This window comes from Mustelus asterias, chromosome 19 (genome assembly GCF_964213995.1).
Source record: "Mustelus asterias chromosome 19, sMusAst1.hap1.1, whole genome shotgun sequence".
NCBI classification, from domain to species: Eukaryota; Metazoa; Chordata; class Chondrichthyes; order Carcharhiniformes; family Triakidae; genus Mustelus; species Mustelus asterias.
The window spans coordinates 74087787-74100986 of NC_135819.1; the positions used below are offsets into that span (position 1 = coordinate 74087787).

General features: G+C 44.1%; 1 protein-coding gene across 2 annotated transcripts in view; it reads right to left on the bottom strand.

Moving 5' to 3' along the window:
• Positions 1-13200, bottom strand: part of celf2 (cugbp, Elav-like family member 2) — a 972609-nt gene that overhangs the window by 834475 nt on the left and 124934 nt on the right. For both annotated transcript variants that reach the window (XM_078235904.1, XM_078235880.1), the window contains exon 2: positions 11716-11804. The gene's annotated coding sequence lies outside the window, so the exon portion shown is untranslated. The remainder of the gene's footprint in view (positions 1-11715; positions 11805-13200) is intronic.

The window sequence follows — 13200 nt, forward strand, 5'->3', positions numbered from 1 at the left end:
TGCTGCTCCTCACACTTTATTGAGTACCTGCAGGATGCTTAAGCAAAGGTCTGCATTTATATAGCACCTTTCTCAACCACCAGATGCCTCGATGCGCTTTCTAGCCATATATACGTTCCAAATAACTTAGACAAAAGCAAATTACCGCGGATGCTGGAATCTGAAACCAAAAAGAAAATGCTGGAAAGTCTCAGCAGGTCTGGCAGCATCTGTAAGGAGAGAAAAGAGCTGACGTTTCGAGTCCGGATGACCCTTTGTCAAAGCTAAAAGGCAGAGAAAGTGGGAGATATTTATACAGCAGGGTGAGGGAATGAAAGATGAGTCGTAGCCACAGAAACAAGGGGAAAAAGCTGCTAATGGCAGTCCATAGAGAGAACAAAAGGTGTGAATGGCCAAACGGCAAAGAAGCTGAACTCAGAGGGTAAACTGTGACAGATGAAGATGTGGGGGGGACGGGGGAGATGGGTGGGAGAGAGGTAAAATTGAGAAAAAAGGGGGAAGCAAAGGGTGAGAAAACATAGGGAAAGGGGGGATAAAATGGGGTGAAGAGTGGGGGCAGAAGACAAATAAAGGAAGAAAATAATGAAATGAAAGGTAGAGATCAATTAAAAATTAAATGAAATGAAAACAAAGGGGCTGAGGTGGGGTAGAACTTCATCTGAAGTTGTTGAATTCGATGTTGAGACCGGAAGGCTGTAACGTGCCTAGCCGGAAGATGAGATGCTGTTTCTCCAGTTTGCTTGGAGCTTCACTGGAACATTGCAGCAGGCCAAGGACAGACATGTGGGCATCGGAGCAAATAACTTAAGAGTTTAGCAAGCAAGTAAAATAGTTTATTTTCTGGTTTAAAAAAAATACATACATCCATTGGTGAATATTTAACATTTAAAAAATTATTTCATGTTTTAATTCTAAACTGTCCCTTTACTCCTGTTTTCATCACATCCCTGATTTCACTTGCATTCAGAAATTCAAGGCAACATCGGACCATTTCCTATGCTCTCACTCATTCATTTTCCTTGGACCACGAAAATCCTTACCTCCCTCAATTTTCCCTTCCTGCTACAATCTACAAACCCCAAGCTTGGTGTCACCTAAGAGAGAAAAGAGAAAGATTTGCGTTGAAATGGCACCTCATTACATCTCTCAGAAGCATCGCACAGTATTTTACTCATCAGGTGTTATTTTGCAGTGAGTGACTGTTGTCATGGAGGCAAAAGAAGCAGTAGATTTTCACATAACAAAACAGCAATAAAACGAGTGACTGATTGAATACTTTTATTTTGTTCCCAGGGATAAAGGCTGGCCGGGACACCCAAGGAACTTCCATCTCTCCGGTAAACCATGCCACGTAAACGTCAATGCTACTGGGGGAAGAAAGCAGGTTATGAACTTGAGTTCATTTAACATCCCTTCTGAAGAGTGGGCAATGTAACACACCCTGAGAGTTGGACTAAAGGACCAAGCTTAGATTGTGAGTTCAACGACCACGCTTGAACCTTCTGAATTGGAGTCTGGAAGGCAAACAAACAAGCCAAGCTGGCACCAACTTGATCACCACTTGATCGACTCCTTTAATTTTCTTCCTTACTCTTTTCAAATGAGATCTTGTGGCGCAATGGGTAGAGTCCCTGTCTCTGCGCCAGAAGCACCGGGTTCAGGTCTTACGTTAGATTCCCACCACCTACTGGGTGGAAAAGATTTTCCTCAAATCCATTCTAAATCTCCTGCCCTTTACCATAAATCTGTGCCCCCTAGTTGTTGACCCCTCTACTAAGGGGGAAAGTTCCTTCCAATCTACCCTATCTATGTCCCTCATAATTTTGTCCATCCCAATCACGTTCCCCACTCAGCCTTGTTTGTTCGAAGGAAAGCAACCCCAGCCTAACCAGTCTCTCTGCATTCGGTTAGGAAGATGGGATGGATTCATCTATGGAAACCAGGGAACGTTCAAGCTGACCCGATTGGTTTCTATTCAAGCAACACATTGGTTTTAAAATTCTCAAGTCCATCCAATAGCCTTGCCCTAAAGTTAAAGAACAAAGAACAAAGAAAATGACAGCACAGGAACAGGCCCTTCGGCCCTCCAAGCCTGCACTGACCATGCTGCCTGACTTAACTAAAACCCCCTACCCTTCCGGGGACCATATCCCTCTATTCCCATCCTATTCATGTATTTGTTAAGACGGCCCTTAAAAGTCACGATCGTATCCACTTCCACTACCTCCCCCGGCAACGAGTTCCAGGCACCCATTACTCTCTGTGTAAAACATCTGCTTCAACTATCTCCTTTAAACCTTGCCCCTCGCACCTTAAACCTGTGCCCCCTAGTAATTGACTCTTCCACCCTGGGAAAAAGCTTCTGACTATCCACTCTGTCCATGCCTCTCATAACCTTGTAGATTTCTAACAGGTCTCCCCTCAACCCCCGTCGTTCCAGTGAGAACAAACCAAGTTTCTCCAACCTCTCCTCATAGCTTATGCCCTCCATACCAGGCAACATCCTGATAAATATTTTCTGCACCCTCTCCAAAGCCTCCACATCCTTCTGGTAGTGTGGCGACCAGAATTGAACACCATATTCCAAGTGCGGCCGAACTAAGGTTCTATAAAGCTACAACATGACTTGCCAATTTTTAAACTCAATGCCCGGCCGATGAAGGCAAGCATGCCGTGTGCCTTCTTGACTGCCTTCTCCATCTGCATTGGCACTTTCAGTGACCTGTGTACCTGTACATCCAGATCCCTTTGCCTATCAATACTCTTAAGGGTTCTGCCATTTACTGTATATTTCCTATCTGTATTAGACCTTCCAAAAATAAAGTTAAAGTTTAATTATTAGTCACAATTAAGGCTTACATTAACACTGCAATGAAGTTACTGTGAAACTCCCCTAGTCGCCACAGTCCAGCACCTGTTCGGGTCAATGCACCCTAACCAGCACATCTTTCAGAATGTGGGAGGAAACCGAAGCACCCGGAGGAAACCCACGCAGACACGGAGAGAACGTGCAAACTCCACACAGACAGTGACCCAAGCTGGGAATCGAACCCGGGTCCCTGGTGCTGTGAGGCAGCAGTGCTAACGACTGTGTTACTGTGCCGCCCTCCCTATATCTGTGACTCTCCTCCAGCCCCACAATCCTGGGAAATCTGCATTCATCCAATTCTGACCTCTTGCACAAGTCCAATTTTAATCATAGCATCATTGGCAGCCGTGCCTTCAGCTGCCTGGGCTCGAAGAACTGGTATTCCCTCCCCAAAACTGTCCACCTCTCTTTCTCCAAGGCGCTCCTTGAAATCTACCTCTTTTGCCAAGCTTTCGACCACCTGCTCTGGCATCTCATGTGTCTAATTTTGCTTCATAACACCCCTGTGAAGTGCAGTGGGTGGTTTATGATATTAACGGTGCTATATGTTGTTGCATAATTCCTTGATCAATCTCCCTGATAATATATTTAAACAGTCTTAAAGATTTAACAAATTTGCTGCACCCACCACCTTCAGAAGGCCCACCTTTCCGAACTGAGCAAGACTAACATCGGTGATTCGGTCTCCCATTCCAGCTTATTTTCAGTCTCACTGGCTTTAAAAATAAACACATTACTGTGGCTTGGGTGGACTCACACCGCAGTGTTATGAGCATTGGACTTTGTAAGATGGTTATATTTTCAACAGTCTTCTTTAATACAAGGTAATATAGAATAGTTTGGAGAGAGGGAAGTGACCTCTTATAAAGCCTTCCCCAAGACAAGCCCATGTGACCTCCTACAAAATCTGCCTGGAGACAAGCCCCAGTGATCAGATTGACAAAAGGATTGGGTATTGGGGGGGGGGGAGCGGGTGGGGAGGGATTGTGGGGGGGTGGGATGGGGGGGGGGGTGGGTGGGATGTCAAGATGTATTGAAAGTAAGGTGAAAATTTTAACAGCTGGACACAACTAGGAGGCAGCTTGTCTTGCTGCATCAGTTAGACACAGATTTGGGGAGGATGGCCCAGGACAGATGCTGCTATGTCAAGTAGCAGAAAAGGAAAGTGGTGGCGAGGATGCAGCCCTTGTTCAAAGAAATTAAACTCGTTGTAATGACTTCAATCAGGCCATTGAGGTTGTCCTGTTGGAGTATGAGCTCCCTGATTAAGGATCCAATTGATGGGCCAATCAGGGAGTCTTTGCCTTGTACTGAACCGGGAGTGTCAGTTCCTCTGACACCCCCGGAGGTAGACTGCTGACTACTAGCACTCTGTGTACTGCTGTTAGAGTTTGTAAATAAAGGGAATCTGCTGAAGGGACTTCTGCCTCCGAAGACTTATTACATTCATGGAGAGTCAAAGACCAGGAAGCCATTTTGCTACTGGAAGTCCATTTGATTATACTCAGAAGATTGAGTGGGGAGACTTTCTTTAAAAAAGGACATTGGAAGATTTACTTTGGTGGGGCAGGGACAGGAGATTCTGGTATAGCTTGGGACTTTGTACACAGACTATATTTCTGCTGAGTGTGCAGTGTAGTGTATCAATGCGGTGTGTGGATCTTGATTGCATTAACTAGTTAATGGGGAATATTGGGGATTTTAATTGTATAAAGTAAAGTAAAGTTCATTTATTCGTCATAAGTAGGCTTACATTCACACTGCCACGAAGTTACTGTGAAAATCCCCTAATCACCACACTCCGGTGCCTGTTTGGGTACACTGAGGGAGAATTTAGCACGGCCAATACACCTAACCTGCACATTTTAAGACTGTGGGAGTGAACCGGAGCACCCGGAGGAAACCCATGCAGACACAGGGAGAATGTGCAGACTCCACACACAGACAGTGACCCAAGCCGGGAATCGAACCCGGGTCCCTGGCGCTGAGAGGCAGCAGTGCTAACCACTGTGCCACCCTGCTGCCCAAAGTAGTTAATAGGGAATATCTTTTCCGTAGTTTAATGTATTAGTTACCTTCTAAGTAGGGTTTGGTTGGTGATTTTAGTTTGTTAGTTACAGTAAAATTCTTAAAATGTGAAACCTTGTCATGCAGTTCCTTTGTGTTATCACTACAGAATGCATACCTCTTCTTCAAAGTTATTGGTCTCTACGGGAATCATAAAGATATCTACAGGTTCTTATCAGGTGAGGGTGTCAAAGAATAAGGAGCTAAGGTGGGTAAACGGAGAGCAGGCAGAGATTAGTGCGTTGAATGACAGAACAGGTTCAAAGGGCTGAATGGCTTGCTATGTTCCTCTTTCTGGTTTCAGTCAAAAAAAAGGCTACAAAGACTCCAAAGGCAGCCTCATAGCAGTTGTGAGCTTTGACACACGATGATTCTTTCTCTGTGAAAATCGATAAAAGGGAAAGTAACCTATCGGAGTGAGAGTAGAATTCTTCCATTTCTTTAAAGCAATCAGAATCTTGCTCCTGCACAACGCATCCTTATGGGGAAAAATGGAAGCAGTCGAGAGCACTTTACAGAGCAGAAGGAAAAATTGTCAGTAAATAGGAACAAAATTCAGGATAGATGGGGAGTGGTTCAACTGGGAGTATCATCAAAGCACATAACTCTTGGAACTGTTGAAATCATGGAGGGTGGTGGCAAGACTTGTTCAGTGGGCTTCACGCGAGTTGATGAGGCTGATATTAGGGCAGATGGCTAAAAGCTTGGTCAAAGTGGTAGGTTCTAAGGAGAGGCTTAAAGAAGGACAGACAGCTGGAGAGGGTTGGGGAGTGAATTCCAGACTTTAGGACTTTTGCAGCTGAAGAGACAACCAGCAATGGTGGCCTGACTTATATCAGGAATCCTAAGCTGCTAAAATTGGAAGAGCGCAGGTAGGTGTCTGAGGAGTGTGGAGTCAAGGAGGTTACAGAGATAGGGAGGGACAAGACCAGGGAGGGATTTGAAAATAAGCATGCGGATTGTAAATTCAACGTATTGCTTAACTGGGATACTGCATTCCAGGGGTGGTGAGAACAGGGTTGAGAGAGTTCAGCCTAGAGGTAATAAAGGCAAGGATAGGGCTTTCAGAGCAGATGGACTGAGGCAAGGATGGAGTCTGGTGATGATAAGAAGGTGGAAATAGGCAGATTTGGTGATGCTGTGGACATTTGGTTGGAGGCTCATGGGGTTAAATGTGACACCAATGTTGTGAAGAGCATGCTTCATCTTCAGATAGGTGCCATAAAATACATGTGTATACATTGGTATGTACGCAGGAGTCCAAGTGCGTATATATCGTCTATTGCATTTTAATAACTTAAAGACAAGCTGATAATACCCCAGAACTTCTTCCTGATATTGGTACAAGCTGCCGAGAATGGGTTTGTCTTTCACGGTTTGGTCTGTTACAACTGACCGACCATTACATCTGATGATAATTTTCTCGTACATCTTTACAAGGTTTCTTATACTTGTTAGAGCCAAGGCACACAAGTATATTCAAAATAATATTGTGAATTCCAAAGCTAAGTTCTCCAGTAAATCAATAGCATGTACAGTATACTTAAAGTAACATTAATATCCATTACAAGCAATGGATTCAATATTGAACTCTACTGCCAGCTTGTAATCTTGTCAAAAGGTGACTAACTGTTGATGTACCTGCATCCAGCATCACTGAAAGCGACTGCAGTGGATCTGGACTTTTACATCAGACATGCTAATAGTTTTGTTTGATTTGATTTATTTGATTTGATTTGATTTATTATTGTCACATGTATTAGTATATAGTGCAAAGTATTGTTTCTTGCACACTACACAGACAAAGCATACCGTTCATACAGAAAGAAAGGAGAGAGTGCAGAGTGTAGTGTTACAGTCATAACTGGGATGTAGAGAAAGATCAACTTAATGCAAGGTAGGTCCATTCAAAAGTCTGATGGCAGCAGGGAAGAAGCTGCTCTTGAATTGGTTGGTACGTGTCCTCAGATTTTTGTATCTTTTTCTTGATGGAAGAAGGTGGAAGAGAGAATGTCCGGGGTCCATGGGGTCCTTGATTATGCTGGCTGCTTTTCCGAGGCAGTGGAAAGTGTAGACAGAGTCAATGGATGGGAGGCTGGTTAAACTGTCTGCATTATGGTCCAATTATTTGTCACCAGCTTCATCTTATTTGAATTTCGTAGACGACATTATTTTCCTATGAGTCTCCATAATCCACTTATCTTAAAGAAATGTCAATGCCTATTACAGAGATGCACAAGTGTCCAACATTTCTACACTTGGTTTGAAGTCCAGCCCTTAAGGGATTCTGCCTAAAGTTAGAATCCAGAGTTGATGCTAATTCTAAGCATACAAAATAAAATTATTGGTGCCCAGGCTACTGGACATAGTGAATGTATGACGTAAAATGAAGTTCTCTCTGGGATTTCCATTTGTCTTGTTTACCTTGTTCATCACCATTGGGCTGTTGCTGTGCTGTACATTCTGTGTAATTCTATGTAGTGCTCCGCTATAGTAGTTTAAATTTAAAGTTTAGTTATTAGTGTCACAAGCAGGCTTACATTAACACAGCAATGGAGTTACTGTGACAATCCCCTAGTTGTCACACTCCGGCACCTGTTTGGGCACACTGAGGGAGAATTTAGCACAGCCAATGCGCCTAAGCAGGACGTCTTTTGGACTGTGGGAGGACTCGGGGCAGTCGGAGGAAACCCACACAGACATGGGGGAGAACGTGCAGACCCCACTCGGACAGTCACCAAAGCCGGGAATCGAACCCGGGTCCCTAGTGCTGTGAGGCCGCAGTGCTAACCACTGTGCCACTGTGCCGCTCTTAAGTGTAATGTGCAATTACATTCCTAGGTGTTTTATAGGAACATTATCAGGCAAGTATGCATATGAAGTGTTCAACTATTGCGGTTCTGTAAGCAAAACATGCAATTACATTTAAGAAATGTGCAAAGTGGTTTTGTCCAAAGAGATCCCACTTTCTTACTGCAGAGTTTGAGGAAACTTCACGAAGGGCAAAAGCATCACACATGCACAGTACTCCCTTAAATTGAGAAGAAGTTCATCTGGTTTCGAGCTGGACTTCCTGTTCGCGACGGCTAAGGTTTATGGGCAACAAAGTAACAGCGAATGCCACAGCAGCTTGGAGCTATGTCACATATGTATTGCATGCTCCTCAGTTTAAATGAGAGAACTTGCCTTCAGATTCGAGGCTGTTTAGCTGCCTGAGAAGTGAGTAAAGGGCAGGATCAGAGGTGCGCAGTCATTTGATTCCTGCTAATCCTTTAGATTGCAGAGAATCCTCAGCAGCAAATCACAAGCGCCTGCACATCTTGATTGGAGGTTGTTGTTATCGCCAGCTTTAAACCAATGAATTTCTTCCTCAGCAAATGAGGAAACTGGGACCTTGAAAAACTAAGTTTGAAGTTTATTTATTAGTGTCACAAGTCAACTTATATTCACACTGCAATGAAGTTACTGTGATAATCCCCTCGTCGCCACACTCCAGTGCCTGTTTGGGTACACGGAGGGAGAATTTGGCATGGCTAATGCACCTAACCAGCACGTCTTTCGGACCATGGGAGGAAACCGGAGCACCCGGAGGAAACCCATGCAGACATGGGGAGAACGTGCAGACTCCACACAGACAGTGACCCAAGCTGGGAATTGAACCTGGGTCCCTGGTGCTGTGAGGCAGCAGTGCTAACCACTGAGCCGCTGTGCCGCCCACACTAACTGAAACTGTGAATGACAAATTTTCATGGGTGAGACAGATTTAAATCCAAACAGAGGGAGAGCAAAGGGCGGGTAGGCAAGGGAAAAAAGGTGCAGGACCTTTTAATTCTGAGCTTCTATATAATAGAAACACAGAATGACAGAGTCCTCGTATAGTTGATTTATCAGTGTCACATGTAGGCTTACATTAACATTGAAATGAAGCTACTGTGAAAACCTTCTAGTCGCCGCACTCTGGCACCTGTTCGGGTACACTGAGGGAGAATTTAGCATGGCCAATCGACCTAACCAGCACATCTTCGGACTATGGAAGGAAACCGGAGCACCCTGAGGAAACCCATGCAGACACGGGGACCGTGTGCAGACTCCACACAGACAGTGACCCAAGCCGGCAATTGAACCCTGGCGCTGCGAGACGGCTGTGCTAACCATCGTGCCACCGTGCCGCCCTCACAGACAAAGTTTGTTGGTGTCAATGGATACACAGGAGAAACATAGGTAACTGTAATAATTGGGAAAGGCTTTGAACCCAGAATACTGCACTCCTTTAATTCCGGAACCAAGTCCACCTACTAATCTTATCGCCAATCTGCCCTACCTCCAAGAACATACATTCCTGCTGCTGATAATTTTACCGAGCATTAGTTTGTTCCCTTACGTTACTCTTTCAAGAGACATCATTGGCAGGGAGCCTCATTGTCGCCTAAACCCGAACAAAGCTCAGCTTAGTCAATATTAATAATACCCTTTGTGTGAAATACACCTGCCTGAATCCCCGAATTGATGCTACGTTCTGAATCTTACACTACATTCCCCAATTCTGTCTGAATAATTTTGTCATCAATCCCCCTCGGTTTTAATATTGAAATGTTTACGAGGTCACATCAGATAAGCACAAGCTAAACTTCCTTAACATTCCCTCACAATCCATATGTCCAAGATCCGGCTTCCATCTTAATGACCCTATGCCGCACTCGCACTCAAGGGAAATAATATCCCATCACAGGTGTGTACCAATATTGGATGCAATACTGCAGAAGGGGACGGAATCAACCACAATGTCGCCTCCTTTCGATTGGAATTCTGAGAGAACAACACTGGCCCTGGTGTCCCGCAATCCTATATTGCAATACAAGTCAAATCCCCTGAAACATGGATTCAAATAGCCTGACCTATATCTAGAACATCTTGGGGGACACAATCTTTCGCGGTTTTCTTTTCATAACTGACAAAGCACAGTGTGCCTTTATCTATCCCACTTATGTCAGGATAAGGAAACCTGTGCGAAAAATCTCAAGGCAACTCCACAATTTATTCTGGTGTAAAGAAATGAGTTCACAAAACAAAACAAAGGTGCAATTAAATGAGTGACGATCAATACGTTTACTGACAGCAGGGCAGGGTGGGACGTACAGTTGCTTTGCCCAGCGAACCTGCTGTGCTGGTGCCACCAGGTCAGAGGGTCTCTGAAGTAAATATTCCAATGTGCCCTCAACAGTAGTTGCAAAGGCAGTTTGTATTCTGTGAATTGGACAAGAGGTGCAAGCAATCAACGACTTGAGTCAAAACTGCAGCACATCCACATTGTACCTCCCGCCTGCACTGAAATACAAATAATAACCGACAGCATCGCAACATTTTTCGCCCTTGTCAAAAGTGCCAAGACACCACATAGCTAGAGTTGACCTTACACCGTCCCTGCTTTCTTAGCTGTGTTAAGGGTTTAGCAAGTGCCCCTGCTGTTGATATGGCTAAATGCATAGCCCTCACACACACAGAGCATGGGTTGGTTAGAATCGGAACACATTCTATTCTCCTTGTTCCACAGCAAGATGCCTGTCTCATTCATGCCTTAGTTCGGATTTCTGTGGAATAATTTATGTGACTGTAACTGCATTTTGCTTAGTTTCACGATATAATTTTGATTCCGACAACATCTCTCCCGAGTTTTGCATCAAATAAAAATGAAGGAGGGTTGTTTCCGGCAGTGTATTTTGTCTTTTCAGTATTTTTTTCTGGGCATGCTTTTAGAAAAGGGCTTTTCTTGAACGAGGTTCAGCCCTTGTTACGGACGACCGAGGATAAGGCTGAACGCTACTTTACACCACGATTTTGGCCCCTTCCTCACCCCTGGATTTAAAACTCTAAAAGAAATCTTCTCAAACCTGTCATTAACAAGCGACCTTTTTTTTTAAAATCAGCTGGACCCAGAGTATGTCGAAGCACTGAAACGCCTCAAAGCTTTCTTGGAGAAAAGTATGAACGCTTCTTTTTTTGTCTCACAGGGAAACAGAAACGAGATGAACGCTGCTGGCTGCTCTTGCTATTTTAGGAAGGCAAATGCTCAAAGTTTGTCGCAGCAGAAGTCACAAAATCACTTTATTTCTTCACCAGTTTCTCTATTGCTAGCTGGTGGTGTCTAGTCTCACACAAGATGGGGGGGGAAGAAAAGCGTGTCTACAATATATACAATAAACACACAGATAAACACGCACACACCACACACACGCCACACACATGCCAGTACAGAGAACAGAATTACTTAGAGCCACGCCAACACATCCAAAAAGCAGAGAACTAAGTGACTTTAATATCAGATCACTGCTGCTAACTGCTTCATGGCAAGTGGCTTGTCAAAAAACAAATGAAACACAACTACTGGATAAAGCTAAGAGCAGAACAGCATCAAATGCTTGCCCATTCACCAGGAATGGGGAAGTCTGTTCCTTGTTTTTCACCCAACAGGCAAGTCAGTGCTGAAGGAAGCATCATCAGAAATGACATCGACGCGGTTATCACCTATTATGAGTGAGAAGCAAAGGTCAGAGAAATGGTAATGACACCCCCACCATCAGCTCCTCTGCCAGCCAAGCCAAGCCAAGCCAAGCACCCCCCGCCCCCCCTTGCATTGTCTTCTTGCGCTCGGAAATCTCACAACAGGAAAACCATTCAGTTTTTCGAAGAGATACACAAGGCTCACAGAATATCTTTGACAATGGAAAGGCAATTGCATTTTCTTTAACAAAACGAGAGAGAGGAAACAAAATCGCTCTTACCTGACTCTTCTTGAAGACTGGGGCTCAGATAAGTGTTACTTTCAAAGATATATCTTCCCTTCTTTTTTTGTTTTTTTTTTGTTTATATCCTAGAGAGTGAGAACAAATGGAGACGGTTAAAAAATTCTTCACTCCGGGGTCTTTCAAGCTGTCCCACACACACACACACACACACACACACATAAATAGACCTGCTTCAATAATTTCCTTTTTGCTCTCACTGCTGCAACACTGTGTTCCGCCTTTCTCTTCCCATCCCTTCCCCCTGGCTTTTTTTTTTGACTACCTGCCGGCTTTTCTTGAAGAGCTTCTGTGAGGAACAGCAAAAGAGATGGGAGTAAGCATGCTGGAACATTGCTGTCTGGTTGGTATCTGGGTGCTGCCTAGGTTTCTGTTTTCTTTTGTAACCCCACCCCCAGCAACCAGCCCTGCTGCCAGTTCAGCCTGTGTGGTATATTTTTTAATATATATATATAAACCATCACTATCAATTAATGTCAGCGGAATGGGACTCAACGCTGCCCTATTCAACAAGAGGGAGGGGGAAAAAAATAAGTTGCAAGTGCTGGGGTCTCCAGAAGCAATCTTTTAACCATTCCCTCACTGCATTTCAATTCCATGTATTTTTTAAAGAAAGGATTTGCCGCAAAGCCACCTTCAGTTTATTAACTGACTTTGCCATGGAAAGGGCCAGTAATGGAAATGTGAATGACTCCTGTTTAAAAGTGAAAGGCTGTGTGAAAAGTAGGAAGTTCTTTCTGGTTGTATCGCAGCTTGGTTTGGCTCCTGCTCTGTCCAAGACCGCAAGAAACTACAAAGGGTGGTGAACGAAACCCAATCCATCACGGCAAACCAGCCTCCCATCCATTGACTCTGTCTACACTCTTTGATGCCTCGGCAAAGCAACCAGCATAATTAAGGACCCCACGCACCCCAGACATACTCTCTTCCACCTTCTTCCGTTGGGAAAAAGATACAAAAGTCTGAGGTCACGTACCAACCGACTCAAGAACAGCTTCTTCCCTGCTGCTGTCAGACTTTTGAATGGACCTACCTTACATTAAGTTGACCTTTCTCTACACCCTAGCTATGACTGTAACACTATATTCTGCACTCTCTCCTTTCCTTCTCTATGAATGGTATGCTTTATTTGTGCAGTGTGCAAGAAACAATACTTTTCACTGCATACTAATACATGTGACAATAATAGATCAAATCAAATCAAATTTAAAAAGTGGGGAAACAAGAGAAAATTGCCCACCTCAGATATTAATTCACTTCTCTGAAGAATGGATTGTTAGCGCATCAGGTCATTCAGTGACCAGTACAATCGTGAGCTTGTGGAGCCCGGGTCAGTATATCTATGCCTTGTGCGTAAAGAGGTCGTGTTTAACAGATGCTGGGCTTCAAATGCCACTAAAATGTTTATTTATTAGTGTCCTAAGTAGGCTTACATTAACACTGCAATGAAGTTACTGTGAAAAT